General features: G+C 43.7%; 1 non-coding gene across 1 annotated transcript; it reads right to left on the minus strand.

Moving 5' to 3' along the window:
* Window positions 1-24148: 24148 nt before the first annotated feature.
* Window positions 24149-24220, minus strand: LOC148216415 (small nucleolar RNA SNORD36). The gene has a single exon (XR_015795449.1). It is a non-coding gene; the product is annotated as a small nucleolar RNA SNORD36 (small nucleolar RNA).
* Between the last annotated feature and the right edge of the window lie 1352 nt (window positions 24221-25572).

Consider the following 25572-nt stretch of genomic DNA (forward strand, 5'->3'; position numbering starts at 1 on the left):
GGACAATATTTTGATGGGTCTTCGGCAATTCAGATCCCACCCCAACCTGAATAAGTCCACTCCTGAAACAAGACTATGAGGATCAAACCAGAGCAAACAGATGGCTTGTCAAGATGATGGCTGCAAATCAAACTTCAGGAAAGCTTCAGGAAGCTTTGCAAATTTGAGCCAACAATTGCTTGCCATGGGAGCATCAGAGAAGTTCCAGTTTCCATCAACTTTGGAACGTCCAGAAAAACATCCAGGAAAAAGAAAGAGATCCAAAGATGGCAGGAACCATCTTGGTGTAAGGAAGCGTAGAGTACTAGACGTTGCCTAAAGAAAGTGTGTGGACAGTTTGTACACCCCAGATAATCGTTTTGACCCAGTTAATGTGACTGATTGCTGCTAGATCCACTGGTAAGACCATTTTTCTGGGTAAGTAGATGATTGGGTTAAATGTATTGTGGGAATGGGGTCACTGGAGGGAAAACAGATGTTGTATTGTGTTGAATGTTGCTAGGAGAGAACATGAAAGTTATCTGAATCCAAATGACTGCTGAAGGAATCTTGTGAAAATATCTGAGCGGTTGAGAAATTTAAAGAAAGGAGCTAATAATAGCAACTAATGCCACGTGTGGATAGGCTTCCTCCGGCTATCCAGAATTTTTTTTCCTTTCTTTTTGATGTTCAGAACTTGGATGTTACAAAAGATGTATGAATATATATTGGCAGCCAGCCACTATCTGAATGCCTGGATGGATATTCAGAATTTTGGTTGGTTTTTAATTTTTATTTTAAAGACTTGTCCTTCATTTTTCCTGGTCGCTGCCTCTCTCCTGTTTACCCAGGAAAGGAACAACATGAAGAAATGAAGAATAAAGGGAAAGCTGGAAGTTTGGCATGCAAAAGGTGGAGCAGAACTTCCCTGGTGCTCCCACGGCAAGCAGTTGTTGGAAACTGCTGGAGAGCAGATCCTTAGCTCCTAATGGAGAGAAATATTCAGTAATGGAACAAGCTGACTCATTAGATGGAGGGAGGTCTCCTTCACTGGAGGTGCTTAAGCAGAAGGTGAGCCATGTTAGGTGTTGCTGAACTACAACACCCAGCAGCCCTAGGGACATAGTTAATGGTTGGGATGTTGGGAGCTGTAGTTCAACAATATGTAGAGGGCCCTAGGTCCCTCACACCTTATATTAGGTGGTGATGCTCTCAAAGATGACAAACAGACCACAAATTACCAGAATGTAATACGTGACTGAGCCAAAATTTATTGGTTGTGTGTTCCATATTGTACTGGAACCAGCATTCAATATGGGGTGGCTATATTTGTGTCTCAGCAAACATTTCTATCATCCTTCCAGTTGTTGCACACAAAGGCTGTGGCTTTGTGGTTCCATTCCTTATTTCTTTGTTTGCCTCATAAATGGGAGAACAACAAAACCATTGTGGGGCAGTCAGGGTGGTGCCACCATGGACATGTTTTCAGGAGATCTTACCAAATCCCACCCAATGTTGTTCATCTTCCACTCTTCATGTGCTCCCCAAAGTCATGGAAACCACATCAGTCATAGAGACAGGTTGCAAAGAGACGTCATTTTGACAGGGCCCCCTCTAGGACTTCTTCTCATCCTCAGAAGAGATAAGGATCAGTGAACCTTATGGCCAGAATTTCCCTTGACAAAGCTAACTAGGGAGAGTTAGTTTATGCAACAGGTAGTCTGTGCAGGGCTTAATCTACACTGGGATTAGGTGACTAGTTCTCCTGGCATAGAAGATCTACCAAATCAGATGACTATGAGGGCAAAAAGCTGCAGCAATCTCTAGCTGTTTGCTACCAAGGAGTGGATTTTTGCAACCCAGGTAGAGTATGTCTAGAACAGTTAACCCCTTCTTGACTCAGTCAAGTAGGTTATGAGAACAGGGCCAGGATCAAATATTCTCTGAATTCAAGAGTGAGTCCTGCTGTGCAATCCATCATCTGCCCACCTTCCAGAGGGAAGACTATCTTCTGCAAAGGAGAGCCCCACCCCACCCAATCCTATACCTGCAGGACATTCCAAAGTAGATGAAGGCTCACGATATTGCCCTTGATCCTACCTTGTCAGGATTTGGGAAGGAGAAAGATGGAAAATTCTTACGGCTACATTGACAGGGCCAAGTCACCAGTCCTAGGGCAAGTGTTCTGCATGAAATCACAGACAAAGGAAAGGCAACGGCAGGATGAATTCAGAACATCTTTGTGAGGTCTACGCCCCATTCCTGTGTGGTTCTCAACCTGTATGGAAACTATTGCTTGTTTGGGCTTGATTTCAATGGAGATTGCCATGATACTTTTTCTCCCCGGGCAGTACTTCTCTACACCCTGCCCCCCTCGCTTTCTCTCCTCCCCTCGTGTAATTCATTAATGAATTGCTGTTTGTTAAAACCTTTGAAAAGACTGCTGTCTTTAACTTCCTGTCCTTTCCCTCCAGCTGTTTGGCAACCAGACAGGGGCTTGCAAGGGCTGTGACGAGTTCGTTTGTCACTTTTTTTTGCATTGCCCAACAAGAGCCAACACATTCCTCCAACACCAGACACACAACAGCAGCTTATACCCTGAAGTTAACCACAGGAGAACTGAGTTCCCATCTTTAACGTTCTCCCCTTGGATCGTCTTCTCTGCACTGTTGATGCTTCTGTTGATTGGGCCGGTGTGCTCCTAGGATGATCAACCAAGCCAGCTTTGCATCAACGTCGGACCAGATCTGGCAAAGAGTGGAACCTGACTGTGTCACCAAACCTGATCTGGCCCACAGGAGAAATGATCCCCGTGGTTGGACTGCTTAAGATGCACTCAGGGAGGGAAAAGAATATTTCAGATTTGGAAGAAGTGTGTATTTCGTTCCAGGCATGGCAAGAGCTAGGGACAAGAGCTTCAAACCTCCCCCCACTTCATCTTGCATGCTCTAGCAACCTCTAGTGGATCAACAAGTGCCTAACTTTATTTTTAGTGGTGCTTAATGTTTCATAATCTGAGTTCCACCAATTGTTCCATCAAAGTACCTGGATTCCATCTTGCTAGAAACAGAAGGCCCATTTTTCCCCAAAAGGACACAGCTACCCTGACTGGCCTTCTGTTACTACACCTATCATTTCCTGCAACTCTTCAAGGCTTCCCTGGGGCTCACTTGTTCTGCTTCTGAGTCTCCTCTGTGCTGCAACGTCCACGGATGCTTAGCGAACCCCTGTCTTCGGAGATGTCAGGATGGGTGTGCTATAGCCTCTTCAGGTGAGCTACTTAATTGCAGGTTGCAATTTTCTCAGCAGTATACTTTCAGCTCATGGAGTGTCTTCCCACCCAGGGTCATCACTGGATCTGCCCGGACAGGAAATAACCTAAAAGGACTTTCTGCTCCAGTTCATCAGTCTTCCTGGACAGGTGTGACTTTGTATCCTGGTAGTGAAAAAGTCCAAGTCTTTAGCAAGTTTCTGCCTCTTGGTAGACTGCTGTATCATGACATACCACCTTGCCTGTATCTTCATGAAATGCCTTCGTCTCGGTGCTCCTGATAAAGAAATCTGGAATTGTTCCCGTCATCATCCCCTCTGTGTATCCATGTCACCTTGGCAAACTAAAGTTGGAGGTGATGCTGTGGAGTCCTTGGGGTCCTCTGAGCTTGGTTCTTTTCTTGCAAATGTTTCATTACCTGGCTAGTTAACATCTTCAGTGCTAGAATGGGATGGGGTTTGTTCTCTATTTATCTGCTGTGGCCTGCTTTGCCAGTGATGTTTCCTCCAAATTTCACATTGCTTTTGGGTTGTTCATGGATTCATTTAGGTTAGTTGGTCCTCATCCAAGTAATAAGCTGGGCCAACCTTCCAAGATTTACAGCTAGCGTGGTATTGCTGTGTGGCCCATTTGATAAGGACTTTCATTTCATTTATGTAGCTTCCTTCACAGTACCTTTGCAGGAGAAGACAGAAGAAGCTCATAGCTATTTTCTATCTGATCAGGGATCAGAAGGTACCAACAGGGTTGCCAACTTTTGCTTAACGGCCATTTACACGTGACACAGATTTGTATGATATCCTTAGTTAAATGTTTTGTTTATGATAATTTCATATAGCTGTGTAAAAGTAATGTTGGCTGATCTTGGAAGAATATTATCCTGTTTGTGGTATTTTATAAGGGATCTCTATTATTGCCTCCCATTAACTGCTGATCTCTGCTTCATCTGTATTTTTTAACCGTGAAAAACTTTGAGGAAAGAGAAGAAGCTTTGCTGGGTGTACCCAGTTTTTCAGATTGAAATGTTTCCCAATCCTCTAGTCTGATGTTTTCAGCAGACAACAACACCAAGCTGATCTTTGCTGACCTCAGAAAAGCTGAGCAGGGTTGGGTTTGGTTAGGAGATCTCCAGAAAATCCCAAGACTAAAACCAACACCTAGAACAAGCTAATGACAAACCACTTCTCTACTGTTGCCAGGAAAGCTCCATAGATGTGTCACCAGGAGCAGAAGAGGACTGAACATAGACTTTATCCCTCTGCCAGCATCACCATCTGCATTGCCTTCCTTTACATTGACACTAATTAGCTAGGTTTGCTCAACAGGCTCAACTAAGTTTCGATGGGGTGGAGATGTTGTGACTTACCATGTTGTGGAAAGCCAGCTGTTGTCATGAGCGTGTTGTGTGAATAGGTCATAAACCAGTGTTTCTCAGCCTTAGCAACTTTAAGATGTGTGGACTTCAACTCCCAGAATTTGAGATGTGTTGACTTCAACATTGATAATTTAAGATGTGTGGACTTCAACGCCCAGGACTGAAGTCCACACATCTTAAAATTGCCAAGGTTGAGAAACGCTGTGCTAAACTATAACATGGGTTATATGTTTGGGTATAACTCATTGAGCCCAACAATCATGGTTTGTTAATCCAGGTTGAGCGTGTTGTATGAACCCTGCAATGGGTAAATACTGTCTCTTCAATGTTAGCCTTTGGAAGCTGAGCGAGAGACAGTCAAAGTCTATTTCCTTGTGTTTGAGGGATGTTACTTTATAGAGAAATAAGTCTTCTGCAGGGCTACAAGATTACCATCTAGTGGCAAAATGTTGTATGTACATCTGGGTTGTTTTGTTCCAGTTGTCCATTGCCCGATTGTTAGACATTTATATCTATCTATCTATCTATCTATCTATCTATCTATCTATCTATCTATCTATCTATCTATCTTTCAGATTTGTCACTGCCCATCTCATTGTGGAGTGACTCTGGGCAGTTTACAGTAAAAACAAAATAGACATCAATTAAAATAGATAAATATTAATGAATTGATTAAAATATGCTAAGAACACACTTCCTTTATAATACTTCCAAGAGGCTGATGTAAATTAGGTGTTAATAAGCTCAGGAAGCATTGTCAAGGTGCCAGCCATCCCCAGGGTTGATTGTATCTTTCCTCGCCCCATGCAAGTTGGCAGAGCCAAGTCTTCAATTCCCTCTGGAAAATTGGGAGGGTAGGGGCCTGGCTCACCTTTGGGGGGAGAATATTCCTGAGGGTGGGGGCAACGGCAGAGAAGGGTCTCCTCCTGAGCCTCACCAGCTGACATTCCTCGCTGACGGGGTCCGCAACGTGCCCTCTCTGCCGGACCTGGTGGGACAGATTGATGTAATGGCGATGAGACGGTCCCACAGATAACCTGGGCCCATGCCATGGAGGGATTTCAAGATGATAACCAACACCTTGAATTGGACCCAGAAACAAGCTGGCACCCAATGCAGCTCCCACAGAAAAGGGGTTACATGTGCCATCCTTGGGGCACCCAAACTTGTCCGTGCGGCTGCATCTTGAACCAGCTGTAGCTTCCAGATACTCTTCAAGGGTAGCCCCATGTACAGCGCATTGCAGTAGTCTAAACGAGAGATGACCAAGGCGTGAGTGACAGACCGGAGGGTTTTCCTCTTGTTTTCAGAAGGAAAGAAAGATACTTATGAATTGTTTTTAAGAGGCAAGCGAAAAATGATTTCATCAACCAAAGTGACTCTTGGGGACTGCCATTAGCCAATATAAATTGAAGATAAGAAAATGAAAAGCCCAGCTTGCTCCAATGTAAACTCTGCTTTTTTAATATTTACTTTGTTCTTATTTGCTATTATTTCCAATCTTTGAGGACTGTGTGCTGATCAGTAACAGATGCCTGAATCCAACTGACATCAATAAAGGATTTATACTCCGAGGCCAGTGGGTTACAAGAAATGTAGACAACGGTTGCCTGACTCTTGGAAGGATTAAGATTTATTAAGGCTCACTAAGATTCAAGGGCAGAAAACTGGATGCAGAAGGGACGACCCATAAGACTTCCTTGAGAATCAGAGGACTACTCCAGAACAAGGTCTAGCTCAAAAGTGGGATTTTGTGCTGGTTAGGCTTAGCTGATTCACACCTAGACTCAGGTAGGGCTGTAAGAGGATAAAAACCGCAAGTTACAACAGATCACTTTTAGGTCATATTTTCGATCTGCTGCCAATTGGTTATCAAGGGGTTCCCGCTGGGAACGGGGTGCGGAAAAGTTTCAGTGGGTGTTCCAGAATCATCACGACCTCCCATTTTTCTCACTCTCCCTTCTCTGCTGCTAGCCTGGAAGACAGAGAGTTGGACGAGATGAGAGTGTTGAGTTCAGCCCAAGAATCACACGAGACAATCCGGAAAGCAGTTCAGCTTCTTTATTTGCTAGCACCTATAGGACAGAATCTTGCCAGACTAACTCTAATTCCCCAATGAAAGCAACTTTAACCACTAAGCCCTTAGGGAGGGGCCAGTCCCTTTCTCTTGACTTTCACACAGTCCAGCTGGGGGCTGAGGAGATGCTTGGAATGTCACTCCTCCACCTGTCAGGTTCAGCCCAAAGAACTCCAAGAGACAATGCAAATACAGTTCTGTTGCGTTTATTAGCTTCAACCTCCAGACATAAATCTCCCCAGACTGGACCCCAGTTCCCAAGCCAGCCAGCCACAACACCGTGAATTCCTTAGGGAGGTGCCAGCCTCATCTTCTTGAACTTCCCACGCTCCTGCTGGGGGCTAAGAACACGCTTATCTCCCTGAGCATGGCCTTCATAAGTCCATTCCATCACATCCTCCCTGCAACCCATTGCAGAATTCTCCCGGCTCAAGCCTTCCAGCACGGACAGAAATGTCTCTCAAACACTAAATATGCAGAGAGAACAAACCTGCTGCTAGATAACAAGGCGTGAGCTCGCCCTGCCTCTAGTCTTCCTCAAGCACTCTTCCACCTGACACTTTTTACGCCGGGTTGAACAGCAGCACTTTGACGTTTCCTTCATTTCTTCATTTTCTTCCCTCCTTTATTCAATTTGTATGGCCAACCATTTCCCCTAAGTGACTCTGGGCAGCTCACAACAGTTCAAATAACAATCCAATTACTGTAAAAAAACAAGTTAAAAATCAATATACAAACATAGAAAAAGTGGAGTCCTTGGTGCTCTCTGAGCTTGGTGGTTGGCTTGTAGACGTTTCATTACCCAACTAGGTAACATCATCAGTGTGGGGGAGTGTGGGGCAGGCTCCCTGTTTATAGACGGTAGCTTGCCCTGTTAGCGTTGGTAGATAATTGGTGGTTGGTTGGTGATACCCTAATCAAAGAACTACCAAGGAGAAAACCACACCGCCATTAACACTGGCAGGGGTAGTATTGAGTATTTATCATCTGGATCTTCCCTCCAACCTCTTTGTCTCTTTTTAATCCCCAAATCATCAATTCAACTTTTCTTCTTTCAGCAAAAAGTCCACATAAGGTTTCTAGTCATTCAAAAAAGTATGTTTTTTTTTCCTGACCAAACTGGTCAGCCTCGCCATTTATGCACGTTCAGTTAATGTTATAACCTATTCTTCCACTGTCGATATTTTATGGCTTTTCCAACTTTTTGCATACAAAAATCTTGCCACAGTTACCATATACAATATTAATCGCCCGTGTTTCTTTTCTAATTCCTTGTCCATAAAAGGAATCATTCCGGTTTCGTCATAACGTTTGCAGTATCTTCTGCCTCGTTGTATGGATTTGTATCCAAATTTTCCTTTGCTTTTTCACACATCCACCGTGCATGATAAAAACTCCCTCCTTCCTTTTCACATTTCTAACACTGGTTCCATGTTCCCTTGTCCATTTTAGACAATTTAGCCCATGCCACTAACTATCGCTTTGTTGGAAAATAACTACAAAAGTCAGTAAGTCAGATGTGGGGTAACTAGCAGAGTGGAATATACAATCTGCCTTCCATGAAGTTCTCAGGGATACAGAGAGAGAGAGATACAGATGTTGCATTATGTTAGGCCACCCTGCACCAGGTTTCGCCCGACTTCCTCGATTTTTGCACATCCTTCTCTATTTTTACAGTGTTTTTCTTGAATGCTGTTTTCAGATGCATTGACCCCCAGGAGGCAACGTATCGCTGGCTGCACCCTTATCGGGACTCATCAGAGGTATGCAACCTGATGTCATCCTATGGGATTCAGATCCTCCACCAGGAACTGACCCCAAAGATCTCTGAGTTTTAGATGACTCCTGTAAATGTCTGCATTAGGTTTCAGAGCGATCTACATCGTGGAGCTCAGCAGTGCTGCAAGGACTGGACTCTATGTCCCTCCAGATGCTGCTTGAACTACAAGCCCCAGCATCCCCAGCTAATGGTGAGGGATGCTGGAAGGAGTGGTTTAGTGGGATCTTGAAAGCCAGGGTCATTAGGCTAATGCAGTGTTTCTCAATCTCAGCCACTTTAAGGTGTGTGGACTTCAACTCCCAGAGTTCCCCAGCCAGACATGGGGAATTCATCTCTCCACTCTGCTTTGTTCTGCTTCAGCAACCCTGGATTTTATGTAGTCTGTTCAGGCGACACAGGCTTGGTTCCGCCACTAGAGGGCGCTAGAACATTATATATGGGTTTATATTTGTTTCCCAGAAAAGCAGTTTTGGTGACCTGCTACAGTTTTGACTTTGTAGACACTTAAAAAACAAAACAAAAAACAGCTTCAGGGTCATTTCCAGCATATAGTTCCTCCCTGCTCTGTGTAGCTGTGTGAGTCTATCAAACTTCAGTCCGAACTGAAATGGGCCTCCGTGTGCAAAACTTGGGGAAACTTTGCAGTGATGCAAAAATGCCTGCCTAACTCTGATGATTCCAATCAAAAACACGACTGGACGGAATTGCTTTAGAAGGGAAGCTTTGTGTGGGCCTTGGGGTAAGCGGGGCTGTTTCTCAACTCTGCCCTTGGAAGCTCCTACCTACTTCTGCGGCTTTGAAACTGTTTCTGTACTCCTGAGAGCAGGAAAATTGTTGCTTTATGACAAGGATGGGCAACTAGAAGGAAGGAAAGAAGGAAGGAAGGAAGGAAGGAAGGAAGGAAGGAAGGAAGGAAGGAAGGAAGGAAGGAAGGAAGGAAGGAAGGAAGGAAGGAAAAGGAGAGGGAGGGAGGAAGGAAGGAAGGAAAAGGAGGGAGACAGAGGGAAAAGAGGAAGGAAGGAAGGATGGAAGGAAGGAAGGAAGGAAGGAAGGAAGGAAGGAAGGAAGGAAGGAAGGAAGGAAGGAAGGAAAAGAAGGGAGACTGACAGAAAAAAGAAGGGAGGAAGGGAAGGAGGAAAAGAAGGGAGACAGACAGGGAAAAGAGAAGAAGGAAGGAAGGAAGGAAGGAAGGAAGGAAGGAAGGAAGGAAGGAAGGAAGAAAGAAAGAAAGAAAGAAAGAAAGAAAGAAAGAAAGAAAGAAAGAAAGAAAAGAGAGGAAGGGAAGGGAAGTTGAGGGAGGGAGGGACGGAGGGAGGGAGAAGGGAAGGGAAGGGAAGGGAAGGGAAGGGAAGGGAAGGGAAGGGAAGGGAAGGGAAGGGAGACAGAAAAGAGAAGAAGGAAGGAAGGAGGGAAGGAAGGAAGGAAGGGAGGGAGGGAGGGAGGGAGGGAGGAAGGAAAAGAAGGGAGACTGACAGAAAAAAGAAGGAAGGGAGGGAGGGAAGAAAAGAAGGGAGACAGAGGAAAAAGAGAAGAAGGAAGGAGGGAGGGAGGGAGGGAGGGAGGGAGGAAGGAAGGAAGGAAGAAAAGAGGAGGGAAGGGAAGGGAAGGGAAGGGAAGGGAAGGGAAGGAAGGAAGGAAGGAAGGAAGGAAGGAAGGAAGGAAGGAAGGAAGGAAGGAAGGAAGGAAGGAAGGAAGGAAGGAAGGAAGGAAGGAAGGATCCTCTCTCCAAAGACCTGCAACGTCTTGGGTCTCACATTCACTCTCATGGCACTACATCTCATTGCCCAGAGCGAGTTCCACCCTTGAGAAACGTCTGAGAGCTTCTCCCTCCCCTGCAAAGGAATGGAGAAAAACCCTGTGTCTCTGCCCACAAATCTGGGGAGAATTTCAAAAAGCCATTTTGCTCCGGCTCTGCTTGCAGACCCCTCAGTGTTCCCCACCTCCTCCAGAGGGTGGCAGCCTCCCAGCCTGACACTGGTTCGGCCCCCCTTTTGAAGAGGGAGCATATTGATTCCGTCAGATGGGAAAAAAAGTGGCTGCCCTTTTGCCTCTTCCCATATCCAGGTGATTAAAAGCCATGATGGATCGGGACAGTGCTTGGGGGGAGCCAGACATTAGCAGAGCTGTTGATAATGGCTGTTTTTAAAAAGCTGCAGCAGCTTCGGGTAGAAATTATGGATAACGTCAACTGGCTGTTCTTTCAAGGGAGGTGGGCCGAAGCGGGGGAAATCTCTGACTAATACAAGATCCAGCGTGAATTTTGCAGAGGGGATGGGGGAATTCAAATCAGTGCTGAACATTAATTTAGCTTTCTTTATTTCTTTAGTTCTTGGAAATAAACGCCAATGTCTCAGCTGTAAGTTATTCTCAGTGAATAGTTTAGCCCCGTGTTTTTCACACTTGGCAACTTTTAAGATGTGTGGACTTCAACGTCCAGAATTCCCTGGCTGGGAATTCTGGGAGTTGAAGTCCACACATCTTAAAGTTGCCAGGTGTGAAAAACACTGCTTTAACCCGTTAGAATTGAGACTGAACTCTGGTAATATTGGGTGGAGAAATTTAACAAGGAAAGGAACACAGAACTGTGGCCACCTTCTCAAATTTTATATATATACAGGTCATCCTCGCTTAACAACCATTTGTTTAGTGACTGTTCGCAGTTACGACAAGGCTGAACAAAGGGATTTACAACTGGTCCTCGCACTTACAACTGTTGCAGCATCCCCATGGTCACATGATCACGATTTGGGCTCTTGGCACCAGCTCACACTTACGATGGTTGCAGCATCCCGGGGTCACCTGATTGCCATTTGCGACCTTCCCAGTTGGCTTCCCCCAAGCAAAGTCAATGGAAAACCATGTGATTTGCTTAATGACCTCATGATTCGCTTAACATCCCCAGTGATTCATTTAATGACCACTGAAAAAAAGGTCATAAAATTGGGCTCAACTCGCTTAACAACCACCCTGCTTAACAACAAATTATCCGGTCCCTATTAAGCAAGGACTACCTGTAACACATTCAGTTTTAGACTGGCTGCATAACTCCCCTGTGTGAATTGTTCCCGTGCAAGGACCACCCATTACTGTGGCAATGTTTTCTAAGGATCCTGCCTTCCCGAAGAATTTCAGAGCAATGAATTATTCTGTTTTATCCTTAAAACAATCTCATGAGATTGATGAGTCAGAGAGGGAATGATTTCTCCCAGAAGTCTTACAGACAAACGAACCATAAGGCTTTTTTTTTTTTTTTTTTAAAGTATACTGTTGGTTTTCTGTTTTCCAACCAAGAGAGAAGTATGGTGGTTAAAATGTTGGACTGGCACTAGGGAAACACATGTTTTAGTCCACCTTCAGCCACAGAAGGTCTTTGGGTGACTTGGAGATTTCATTTTCACTTTTGCCCAGCCCAAGGGTCAACGTAGTTTGATGATTAAGTTGTTGGTGTAGGAACAGGGAGACCCAGGTTCTAGTCCACCCCCCCACCCCCACCCCCCCAGCCACAGAAGCAACTAGAGTGACTTTGGTCCAGTCCCTCTCTCCTAGCCCAACAGCCAGTGTGGTCCAGTGGAGAAGGTGCTGGACTAGAAGTGGAGAGACCTGGATTCTGGTCCCTACTCAGCCATAGAAATTCTGATGGTATGTGGGAAAGATCTTGGGAGACTGGGCCAAGAGACGCTGCAAGAGAATGGTCAGATAAGAGACAGCATAACCCAGCTGTCTGGGCCAAGAGACAGCTGGATAGCAGGTGGGGCAAGAGGCTCAGAAGGGACCTTCCCTAGATTCTTGGGCTGTAAAGTGGACAGGGGGAGAGATGTACTTTCAGACTTGCAAGATTGACGTTGGCCTCGTGGGGTAAACCAGATAGGAATCACAACCAGATGAGCTAATTCTACTTTATTGTAAGGCTCCCACTGTCTCCTTTACAGCCCAAGAAACTAAGGTGGTCCAGTGGTGAAGGTGCCCCCAAGTTCTAGTCTCTGCTAAGCCACTGAAGCACTTGGGGGACTTTGGGCCAGTCCTTCCCTCTCAGGCTAATCTACCCCACCACTCGCTGTTTGGGGAAAAATGGAAATGGGGGAGACAATGTATGCCACCTTGAGCAACAGAATGCAAGGCAGCATACAAAGCAAATCTACAGATCCCTTCTCTTACAAGACCAGAACAGTTGGGCAACCGTTGGGCCTATTCATTTCATGTGAGTCCAAAGAAAACGTGCCTCTTTCAAGATCCTTGACTTTTAAGGCGTACCTCTCCGACTCCAAAAAAACCCAAGGACATTTCAGGCAACTGATCCATGCAAATAGAGAGATCACCTTGTCCCTCTTCAGCCTCATTCCAGTTTCCCCAATTTAAATCTTGCCTGCCGGCTGGAGTGGGGGGAATCTACGGATGCAGACCGTTGGCCAATCTGCTTTAGATCCCCAGACTCTGACTCTGAAGAAGGAATTCCTGGTAGCTCGCGGATGTCTTCCTAATGTGCGGGGATGATAAAACACTTTTCGGAGAAGATAAACAACAGTGGGACGCAGGCAATCCCAGCCATACATTTTTAAATAACCCAATCCGGTTTGTGAGGATTAAAAACACGGCACCGAGGTTAAACACAAATTCTTCAAAGGTGATTGCTCTGTGAAAGAGAGAAGAGACAGATTGTCTCGCTGGAGACACGATCACAGCTTGGACTTTTGAACCCCCATTGTACAAAAACTTTGATCAGGGATGGAGACAGGTCTTATTTCTCTTCCCCGTATCAATTTATTAAAGCTGCACATGCCTGTCCATCCAGAGGGCGGACGGTGTCATTCCGATCTCCAAAACCAACAAAGAAATGCTGCAATTCAGGGCAACAGGGTTGGTTTCTGAGAGCAGAAACTACCTTTCAGCACTATTACAACGATCTGTCTGCAGTGAAATAAAATATGATTGGAGAACGGATGAAGGCAGAGCGAATACAGGCCGTTCTGCCTGTACGGGATCTTGTAAAAAGTTGCACGCATAGGTCTACAGCCTATTGATTTAGCTATAAACATCTGCGCATATGCTCACAACATTGGGCTGGTACGACTGGGGAGGGAAATTGTTAAAAAGATATACCAATTCAGGATTTAGACGTGCACTGGCTACTGTGGTGCATAGACAATTATTTCCTTTGCAATTCAATGGCCAAGGAACGCATCGTATAGTTGCCTGGAGCCCTGAACGTGTGAAGGGACCCATCTCCTGGTGGTGTTAGTGATTGCTATGTTTCTTTCAGCGGTCAGGGATTTTAATTCTTGCTGTTCGATTGTCATGGTTTTCATTTGATTTTAAATATTGTTCGCCGCCCAGAGTCATGGGCTGAGATGGACAGCTATAGCAAGTGATGAAATAAATGAATAAAATTGTAGCCCTGGAGGAGGAAAACTGGGAAAGCAATGATACAATGGCTGAATGTCCACAACATGCCAGACTTGGTTACTGAACTGACCTCTTTTCTGGGTTCTCACCATGCCTGAAATCCTAAACTAACTATTGGTTTGAGACACCCTTAAGAACAACCTAGAGGTAGAAAATCAGCCTAAAGCCCTTGTTATACAGAAGCCTTTGAAATGGGTTGCATTAAACACATATCACATTAAACACATTTCGATGAAGGTCTTTGTGAACAGCACTTTCAGCTAGATCCCTTAAGAGCAGAGAAGCCTTTGGGAGGTTGATGTCAATGGCTATAGGTTTGCAATCTACAAACCTGAATAAATCTGCATTTTATCATCCATAATCATTGCTGTCTCCTTCATTCTGCTAACAGCTGCCCCACTGAAGGAGATACTTTACAGCTATCATTAGACATGTGTCTTCTTGAGAGTCAGACTTCTAAATTCCGTGGGAACTTCATCCCAAGAATTCCCAGAATCAGGCAATCCTCGGAATCCATTTTTTTTCTCCCTGTACTTGGTTTCTTGTATTCATGTGAAAATCTGGCTCCCACTCTACTCTCCTGATATCATTTTGATTTTCTTAAAAAGGTGGCACTTAGGATCAAAAAATAGAACCTGAATGTGGAGCTCGGGTTTGAAAGAGGCAGCTGTTTGTTTCCTGTGTACGGCTGGGCCTTGACCTGCTAATCTCTTCCTCGTCCCGTAAAGTTGTCTTCTAAATCTGAACATTAAAGGTGATTAGATATTGAAGAGACCTTGCATGTCATTAGTTAATGCTTCAAGAGTTTGTGTTGGTCCTGCTAGCAGTGGGGCAGGTTTATACATCACCTTCCTTCAGCAGGCCTGCACAGTCTCCAGATAATATGACCCACCAGTGTCTGCCGCTGTATGATTCACGAATTGGAAGGGGCTGGAGACGGGTTTAATTTAAAGATGAGCTGCCCTTGGGTTGACAAAGGAAATGGCATGTCAGCCGTGTCAAAAATAGATACGGTTGTGTAGATATATGGAGGAAGAGATGGATGCAGTCAGGGCTATTAATTATCCAGATTGCCTTTAAATGTCACAGCAAATCCTCACCCATTCCTTTTCAAAACTTAAATCACCAAGAGAGACAAGGTTAGACCAAGTGGCCTGGAAGATTGGGGAAGGAAGGAAGGAAGGAAGGAAGGAAGGAAGGAAGGAAGGAAGGAAGGAAGGAAGGAAGGAAGGAAGGAAGATATTTGGGTATTTATTTTTGGAGTTGCATGCAAAAGTGTGAGCATGATGGAGAAGAAGTTGGTCCTCCAGTCTTCTCAGTGACCTTGAGAGCTGACTCTTCTCCGATCTTCTCTGAGTACTTGCTCAGTCTTCACCAAGGAATTTATAGCTTTAAGAGACAACGCAAGACTGTGGAGTCCTTGGGGTTCTCTGAGCTTGGTTGTTTTCTTGCAAACATTTCGTTACCCGGCTAGGTAACATCTTCAGTGCAACCCATGACATTTGGATGGAAAGAAATGGGCTATAGCTCAGGAGCAGAACAAAACGTTTGCCTGAAAGTTGACTGCAATATCTCTGGATAGAGCTGGAAAAAGATTTCTGGAACATTGGGGAGCTATTGCCAGACATTGTAAATAATAACCTATAGCCCTCCACATAGTACAGAAGACTGAGATAGTAGAAAACTAAGTTGCTGTATAGAGCACCATCTCGAACCTCTTACTGTTTCCAGAATTTGATCATATTTGAAGGCTGCAGCTTTCAGAGAATGCGGTGGTTGGAACTTGCAAGAGCTTAACTTTTGGGTTGCCCTTGTGTACAGTGGCAGACAATGGGATTTAAAGGGTTGATATATTACACTACTATTTCGCTTTTGACAACATTCAGGAGATCAGATAGAAGATTATTTTGTCTCTGACCCAATTTGAGGTTTTGCATTCAACGTATTTCTGATCTGTAGTTGATAGCTGGCATTCCATAATAATACACAATAATGAAGTTGTCCAAAACATTCAAGAGATGCCCACATTTGAATCAATGGTGTCTTGAAAATGCTCCCCCACCCCATTTTCCCTCGTCAACTGCTCTCTCTCATTTTGATGGAAAAGGAATTGATTTCCAATTTTTATTCAAAGCAGAAGAAAATGTCGGTGACACGTTGAGGATACGATGCAGGGGTTTCCATCGGCCTTAGCAATGAAGCAGCTTAAGAGCGTGTGCAAATATCTTGTCTTCTGTTGCACAATCCTCGGGTTGGACTGCGAGGGAGAACAACTGGCCCAAAGTCCCCCATGGAGCCTCCATGCCAAAGAGGAGACTAGAACATGGGTCTCTCCATTCCTACACTAGCACTTTCCCCACGACACCACACAGGCTCAATCAGGTGAATCTGCTCTGTGTGTATCATCAAAACATATAAAGCAAGAACCCTGCTTAGTTGGGGCACCCGATTATAATCGCATACAATATCAATCAGGGATATGTTTGAGCAGCAATGTTTAACAGTTATACAGATTTCAAACCAGGGAAGACCTCAGTGCTGTTCAAGTGACTGCATGTGCTTGAACATTAGAATTTGGCCTTATTGAAAGAGATCTTTCTGATCTAGCAGCATCTCTTTCCCAACCGATGGTCAGCAGGTAAGTTAGGACCGTGTATCCCCCAAATTCCCAGTATTTTTTTTTTTAAGTTTATATCTTTCACAGAATGAAAACTCTACATTGGAAAATTCCAAATGCGTTTCAGGACTATGATCGTGTAGTGAAGGATTTTCATCTCATTTGTCAGCATATCATCGTCCTGATGAATTTATAACTTCGTAGTTTAGCGTTCTTGAGAATCTATTCTCCTTAAATAAATATCTTCAGTGGCCTTTTGTGACATCACTATAAACCACAAGAGTGACGCCTGAGGAGTTTATATTTTTGCCAGAGTCCCAAGCTTTTATGATAGCTTAGTTGGCAGCCTTCCATCTATTATACATTGTGAGTTGAAGAACTAAGATTCTGGTAGAGAGATATGCCAGCAGGACTGGATTGTGGGCAAACAAAGGGCTTTGAAATAGAAACTGGATGAATTCATGGAGAGTTGTGCATGGTGAGTGTGAAGCTACAAACTTCTGCTCTTGGAGAAAGATCCTTCTCAAGTCTTCATACAACAGTTTCAGATGAAACATGTTTTACTGAGAGAGATTCCAGCATCTGTACTTTTTCCAACAAAATTCAAAGATCTGGAGTGAAGTGATAGATTGGGGAGAATAGCTGGGCATTTAACTATTGGTGTTCTTCTCAGTGGTCCAATGGAATTCCTGTAGGAGATCTTTCATCATCATCATCATCATCATCATCATCATCATCATCATCATCATCATCATCATCTCCTCCTCCTCCTCCTCCTCTTCCTCCTCCTCCTCCTCCTCCTCCTCCTCAGATTCTACAATATAGTAAAACCTTGATTTTATGACCTCCATTCAGCAGACTTCTCATACAATGGAATTTGGACTTCACCCCCAAATAATGGAAGAAGTCCATTGTTTCTGAAGAAGAAACACATTCTCCTTCTGCACGTTCATTAATGTTATATTTTCTGTCATATATTATATCCCTTTCTTCTGGTGATCTTTCTGTGTTGGTTGATGGTGCTGTATCTCAAGGTGGATGAATAACTATTGCAGAATAAAGTTCTTGTTTTTTCACATACAAGTAAGGTTTGTTTCTGGTGAACAATCAGCATTTGGATTTAACAAACCTGTCTTCCCAAAAAATAGCCTGCTAAAATCAGATTTTACTTCATCTCCTTCACCTGTCATTCAATCTAGAGGGCACCAAGTTAGCATTGGAATGGGGCTCTGATGATTGTCTGACAATTATCTACTGTAATAGGGAAGTCATTTCACTAATCAAGGTTGCATCTTTCCAACCTTGGACCAGTACAGACTTTGCTCATCAAAATCAAGTTACAACATTCAAGTTGATGGTTTGGGCCAAGATTGGCCATCTTGAGCTTTCTATTTAATTAATTTTTTCAGCAATCTTTGTTTCTGGAAAATCTCTCCTGGCTTAGTTTAGAACACAGTTTGGCCAACTGGATTACAATTCAGTTCATTCTGAGTCCAGTTCATGACTCCTTCACATTCCCAGTGACATAATCAGGACCATGCCATGATTATAATAGCCCAGCTTTGGCCTGTGAATTCATGTATACAGACCATTGTGCTAACCTTCCATGCTACCACTTCTCCATGAGCCCCCTTTGGCATCGCTGCCCAACAGCAGTAAGTGCGTAGTGCTACAGCAGAATATGAGACATCCGTGTCTCTGGGAAATGTTGCTTCCCCTTTCTCCAGATCGACTGACCTCCATCCAAAGATGTGGGTGCCCTCAGAAATCTACAGTTCCCAGGTCCCAAGCACATGGGATGTTACCTCCATACAGTTCCAACAAGCATCAGGAGAGAAAAAGAGAACAAATGCATTACTCGTTGAAACTGAGTAATTCACAAGTAATCCATATACACCAGCACATACGTAATTTGAGCACTGCTGAGAATCTCAACATATAAAAAGTGGCTATGATCATTCCTGGGTTTTTGTAGGCCTAGGCTGGTCAGATGCCCTCTTTAATGGAAAAGGAGCTCTGCAGCATGTTCAAATAGGGTTGGGGGGGAACCTCACTCAAGCCACTGATGAGAACCACACGGGAGAGTCACTATGCAACTAGGGAGCCCTCCCGCCCTCCCTCCCTCCCGCCCTCCCTCCCTCCCGTTGGCATCTTCCTCATAATCATTCATTCTCTCTATAAACAGATCTCCTCGTAATGGTTCCCATTTTCTTTGAAGTGTCCCCTTCATTCTGTTTCTCTCTCTCCATTCATGTGTTCAAAATTTCTTGAAAGGAAGTCAGAGGGGGAGGGGAAAAGAGAGAGATGGAAACATCTAAAGAGCTTGAAGGATGGTATTTGGAGGAGGGGGGAAACCTCTTGAAATTCTCGATTAATCAGAGCGTTTATTCCCCTTTGCAGCCAAGCAACTGTGAACGATTATTAACTTCTCTGGGCAGAACAAGGATCTTAGAGGCTCACAAATAATTCTTCCTCAGTTCAGCCAGAGCAAAGATGCACATGCTCTACTTCAAGCACAGTCCCACTTCTGTCAACAGCTGCCGTCCAAAACACGTTTCCTCAAAGCAGTTCTCCTAAAATCACTGACTCGTGTAGCTTGTCACACTAAGGTATGGTGTGCATCCATGTGGCTTGTTGACTAAGCAGTTATTGGCTGGGTTCCCACACGCGGCTAATCTATACATCATGGTTTAGCAAAAGCAACTGTTGGGTTCACAAGCCATGCTCTGCTAAAAGCAAACACTCCATAGGATGTGTGAATGCAGTCACTCGTGGATGCCACATGTAGATATGGATTGTATCTTTGCAGATTTTCAAACGATGTCTTGTTTCAGATGAAATCCATGTATGTTATGTCTCTTCTGCAAGTGCCATCTGAGGCCACTGTTGGAGAAGGAAGTGGAAGCATTTGTCCTCACACTGTTGCACTGTTCACATGATAACCGAATGGGACAGCGCACGTTTTAAATACAGAAAGTGAAATTCAGCTCCTGGTCTTTGCCATTAAAGGGACCCGTAGGGGTTGTTTTAAAAGCCCTCTATTAACTTGTAAGACAGAGAATTATTCTGATGTGATCTAAGGTGGGTTTGTTTATACATCCCAATCTGAAAAGCCCAGTGGGAAAAGTTGTGTCCTGATGTCTTCCTTTGGGATTGAATGAAAGGGTGGGCAGCCAGGGAGGCTGCAGACTGTTAGGTGGGAACGGGGGAAGCCAGGGAGAGGTTGCAGGCCACTGGGAAGAGGATTTTCTGTTACACTTACTTTCATCATTCTCAGCCTCCCTGCCTGCCCCAGCTCCCCAATCTGAAAACAAAAACCTGGGAAGACTTTCCTCCAGATGTTTTCTTTTGACATTGAGTGGAAAGGTGGGAACCAGGAAGGCTGCCGACCATTGGAGAGAGGATTGTGCAGAGAAAAATAAGCTACTCATATTGCAGCTTTTGTCATGATGTTAGCGCAGAAACACACCCCAGAGCCGTTGGAATTCCTCTGAAGACCTCTTCTCCTTTGGAAGTATGTCTACAGCAAATTTTCTACCATCCAACTGAACGATCATTGTTTGGAAAAGAGGCAGAGGACATTTGAGGCATATCATTAACTCTGGCACACTTTGGCATGACCAGAATAGAAAGGTGCTTTAACCCTTGCTGCTAAACGGATGGATATTCCCAGTAGCAAAGGCACCTGTGATGACCCATGGGATGGCAAATTTGCCAAGAGTTTTAAAAGACCCACAGGTTCCACGATCTTTACTACACATGAAGTCAGAGGCAGAAAGATCAGCAAGGGATCTGTTAATAAAACCCACTTTTAAACCCTACTTTCTCAGGTCATTTGAGAAAGACTTCTCTGAAGCCTACGAAGCTACTGACCATCAGAAGTGAGTTAGGAGGCCTGTAGTCTAAATTTATTGGTCTACTGCAGTGTTGTCCAAACTTGGGCACTTTAAGATGAGTGGACTTCAACTCTCAGAATTCCCCAGCCAGCAGGGCTGGCTGGGGAATTCTGGGAGTTGAAGTCCACTCATCTTAAAGTGCCCAAGTTTGGACAACACTGGTCTACTGAATGGCACTTTAATTCTTTACTGTGTTAGTAGGTCATCAGTTTAGCGTTCTAGCATTTAAGTAAATATATTACTAGTGCTATTCATAGAGGAGTTCACCCCCTTAAATGTTACTTTATTTTTCTCAGGATCTTACTGAGTGCACTCATGGCCTTAGTTAGCCCACTCAACCTGTCTTTTACTTCTTTGTTTTTCATTGAGCAGATGACATTGTCTGCTCCTCTTATTTTATTTTTATTTTTTTTTGTATTCTGTAACTTTTGATATGAAGCTGTACCAAAGACTGGTCAATGGTCATAATAAAGGTTTAGAACTTTGAACTAATTCTTGTGGAGGAAGCTCAGTGGGCCAGGGTCACATCTCCTGTTCAACTGTTAAGTCCTCTTTTTCAGTTTTCCATGTCCCAGGTTATGATTGATTGTGCCATCAAGTTGTTGTGGACTCTTAGCAACCACACAGACTTTTTCCATGGCCCTCAATATATAGATTGCTTTGATACAAATTGGGGTCTCTTTCATTTGCCAACACAACTACCTTGCTCCTTGCTGATTTGTGGGAAGCATCTCTTTTTAGGTAAGATGCCTCATGTGAAGTCCTCAAACCCCTGTCTATCACAAGGGCCACAGCCTTTAATTCATTAGTCCAACTGGAGCTTGATTAAGCCTTTGGGTATGGTTTCGACCCAATGTTTACCTGATGTAGAGGGAATAGGGAATGGCCTTGAAGGACAGGAGGAAGAGCTGAGGCAACTGTCAGATAAGGAGGGCTTCAGCCTGATCCAAGAAACTAAATTAAGAAAATGTCTTAGACAAGCCCCTCCCTAGTTCAAATGAAGATAAAGTGAGGGAGCCGGGAAGCACATTCAGGCTTGGAAGATTCTGCTGTTATAGCTGTTCCAGTAAAAGCAATTTTAGGGCACTGGTTTCGTAGTCTGGCCTACTTTATTGGCCTGCTTTCCTGTAACATTAGATTTCTGTTTCCATTGAATATGTTGCACATGGAAACCATTATTACTGCTAGATTATCACAACCGCTTGGTCCAATGAAGACCGAAGACATAGCCCATTTCTCAAGTTGACTGAAACCACAAATTCCCTCTTCTGGGCTGGTGAGAATCTCCCTATAGCTACCAGTTGGGAGCAAACCAATGAAGGGAGGTGTTTGAAGGTAGAAAGGAGCTTAGATATTTGTCTGGAAGAGAAAATGAGCATCAGCCAGAAACAGCTGGATGGGGAGGAAAGAATTGGCTTCTTGGAACAAGCCAACAATGTGTTTTACATTCTGCTGGTGAAAGATGGTGAGCCTTCCTTTGCAGGTAATAAAGTGGTGGGTTCCCCCACCCTTTAAGAACTCATCTTCTTTATATACATTTATTAGACATGTGGAGAATAAAGGAAACATGTGGAGTGCAGATAACCTTAATTTGTCACTGCTACCCTCACTTCATTTCAACCATTAATTAAGAGGAAGGAAAGGATTGAGGGAGAGAGAATGGAGACTTTAGTAAATTGGAGGGTGCATTTCAACCCCACCCCCAAATGTTGGGTCTTCCTTTGGGGCACAATCTTGGGCATCCTTTCCCACCATCTAACTTGGTTTCTATCTAGGGCCATCAGATCTTTTTTCTGTACCCAGCAATCCTCTGGAATTTTGCACTTTGGTCTGCAAATTAATCTGTCCCTTAGTAAAAACATACTATCCTTGTTTTGAGTCTTCCAAAGTAAAAGTCTTGGTACAGAAGGAAAGAAATAGGGAAAGAAAATGAAAATATAGTTCTTAATGTTTCACTGGTTCCTATGGTGGGTAACTATTATAAAACAAGCTGTTCTGGAAGGCAGAAGAGTCATTGCTATAAAATTATGAACAATTCTTAAAAATCACAACTTTCTAGTGTTAGGTCTAATTCGATAGGATCCCCCCTTCTAGTGCATGCAGCTAGATCTTACATTCTCCCACATTCTTGAGAAAACAATTTCTTGAAGAACATCTCTCCCATTTCTCCTCATTGGCTTTCTCTGGTATATAAGCCTAAATCCAAGGAGAGATGGTGGCGATCACAAGAGTTGTCCACCCAGATTGGTAGACAAAAGTGGGGTCCAGATTTTGATGCCTTAAATCTTGGGTTTCTTCCCTTAAATGGGGGAAGGGAAAGGAAATAGAAATAAATAAGATATACTAGAAAGGAAAGGAAATGAACATGTAGAAAAAAAGAAAGGAAGGGAAGAGGAAGGGGACAGGATGTGGGAAGGAGAAGAAGGGAGGAGGAGGAATATGGGAATGGGAATGGGAATGGGAATGAGAGGGGAGGGGAGGGGAGGGGAGGGGAGGGGAGGGGAGGGGAGGGGAGGAGAGGAGAGGAGAGGAGAGGAGAGGAGAGGAGAGGAGAGGAAAGGAAAGGAAAGGAAAGGAAAGGAAAGGAAAGGAAAGGAAAGGAAAGGAAAGGAAAGGAAAGGAAAGGAAAGGAAAGGAAAGGAAAGGAAAGGAAAGGAAAGGAAAGGAAAGGAAAGGAAAGCCATTTCTTCTACAATAGTTTCAGGGAAAAGTCTCAGGATCTCAAGCTTTGTTATCTATTACTGACCTGTCAAAGAACACCAGAATATCTCCTTCCAGACCAAGCAGAATGGACACAACATCAGGGGACTCTTTTCCAAAGATGTGGTTCTTCTTTCCATCCATCAGTGGGGACCAACCAGTAGGGGAAGAAATGAGGGGAATATGTAACCCCATCGAACTAGTCAAACTAGTCTTGGGGAGAGAGAGTCTTCCTTATGGGTCAGCTTACTTTCTGAAAATATGGCAAACCTTTGAGAAGCCTAGGTGATTTTTTAAAAATGAAATTGACTTCCAGATAAGATGAATCTCATTGCTCCTGGATAGAAGACAAAGCTGTAAGAACACTGGCTAAAAATTCTAAATAAATTAATAAATAGAGAATTTTTTTGACAGGATTAAAAACTATAGAAACATAAAGAAAAAAGAAAAAAGAAAAAAGAAAAAAGAAAAAAGAAAAAATGAAAAGCAATAAAAGTCAAGAGAAGAGAAGAAAAAAGAAAGAAAAAGAAAAATATCTAAAGAAGCAACCTCCTTCTTTACAGCTGTGACAAACATTATTATTGCCATTTCTGCCCTCCCAAATTATATATCATGGTTCCCTTCTTCTCATAAACACCCCTTTTGAATCAGTAGGTTGTGAAATCATCAGCTCATTTTTGTCCATTTTCAGCAAAAAGTCCGTAAAGGACTTCCAAACTTAAAATTAGTTGTTGTTCCCTCCCAAATCAAGCAAGGCAGTTGAGCTGTTCCTGCAAATTCATCCATCTTCACCATCCACTCCTTCATTGTGGGTTTTTCTACATTCTTCTATCTTTCTGCATATCATAGCCTCACTGCAGTTACCATATATTTTACAGTTTTTTATATGTAGTTGTTTTTATGTATTTTTTAAAATTTGTTGTACACTGCCCAGAGTTACCTTTTGTGAGATGGGCGGCTATATAAATATGATTGATAGATAGATAGATAGATAGATAGATAGATAGATAGATAGATCCAGTCATTTTTATTAGTCTTTTCTAACTGACTATCCATAAATCCCAGTTTTAAAAAGCTCTGGTTTCAACTGAAAGTTAAGTTTTAAAATTCTCTGCATCATTCTATATACTTGCGCCAATACCTTTTCGCAACATGGGCTATTAGTTCTTCGTCCTGGTAATGTTAATTTGGTTTAGGCATTATTCATTCAGTTGAAGGGACTGCCCGCCTCTCCACCATAAATAAATAAGTGGGCAACTTCTGAGCAGTCTTCAAGTCTTGACAAGAAGCCAATTTTTCAAACTTACAAAGCAAAACATCGCCTGTTTTCCATTTGACAAAATGCCCGGCTTCTGCCCCCCTCATCCAAATCTACACAAACACCAACTATCAATGCAAAAACACTGCCAGGAATTGGTGACTGGCACCCAAATCCAATTCTACCCAACCAGAGCCCTAAAGAGGTGCTGGACTCCCACTCCCATCGTCCCCTGAAAAGGTTGAGGATAATGGGAATTCTATCCCCACCCACTTGAAACACACCACCAGATCTGGTAATATTCCAGGGAGCTTTTGCTGGTAGCCAGAATTAGCATTCAAATCACAGCATGGAAGGGCAGGTATGCAGAGGTTCTCTGTCTGTACAGCGCCTGGCACAAACTCTGTGTTAATAAACCTAATCTCTACTTTAAAAATGCACCTATAATAATTGTGCTTGATGTAAAACAAAAGAAAAAATGACTGATTTGGATTTAAGCCATTTTGCTGAAGGGAGGCCATTTCAAATCAATAGGGGCAGAATTGTTCTGGATTCTATTTAACCACCACTTGACATTCATTTCACTGGGTATAATCTAATCATGCCTTGGTTTGGATACAGCAAACCAACACTCATAGGCTTATTTGTCTCCAGGTAGCCTGGATAGTCCTGGTAACCCACACGTGCACGTAGGTAGAAGGAGAATACAGAGGCAGGTTGGTGTAGTGGTTAAAGGCAGCAGGGTAGGAACCAGGAGGCTGAGAGTTCTAGTCCTGCCTTAAGCACAAAGTCAGATGGGTGATCTTGGGCCATTCCCTCTCTCTCAGCCCTAGGAAGAAGGAAAGGGCAAACCATTTCTGAAATCTTGCCAAGAAAACTTCAGGGACTTGCCCAGGCAGTCCCTGGGAGTCAAGACTGACTTGAAGGCAACCCAAAATCAATTAATTAATTTTTAAAAATGAAACTGGGAGGCCGTGAGTTCTAGTCCTGCCTTGGGCACAAAGTCAGCTGGGTGGCCTTGGGCCAGTCCCTCCATCTCAGGAAGGTGGCGAGAAAACTGCACAGACTTGGGGCTTGTCCAGGCAGTGGCCAGGAGTCAAGAATGACTCAAAGGCCAAATTTTAGAAAGAGAGCAAATCTGCTTTGTGGAGGTGAAACCCAATAGCAACAAATGAAATTGCACCTGGTTGCCAAACAGTGGATCCCATTAGAACGAAAA

This window comes from Python bivittatus, unplaced genomic scaffold, assembly GCF_059951505.1.
Source record: "Python bivittatus isolate LINGU-HERP-01145 unplaced genomic scaffold, Pbiv_v1 ctg000110_np1212, whole genome shotgun sequence".
Classification (NCBI taxonomy): Eukaryota; Metazoa; Chordata; class Lepidosauria; order Squamata; family Pythonidae; genus Python; species Python bivittatus.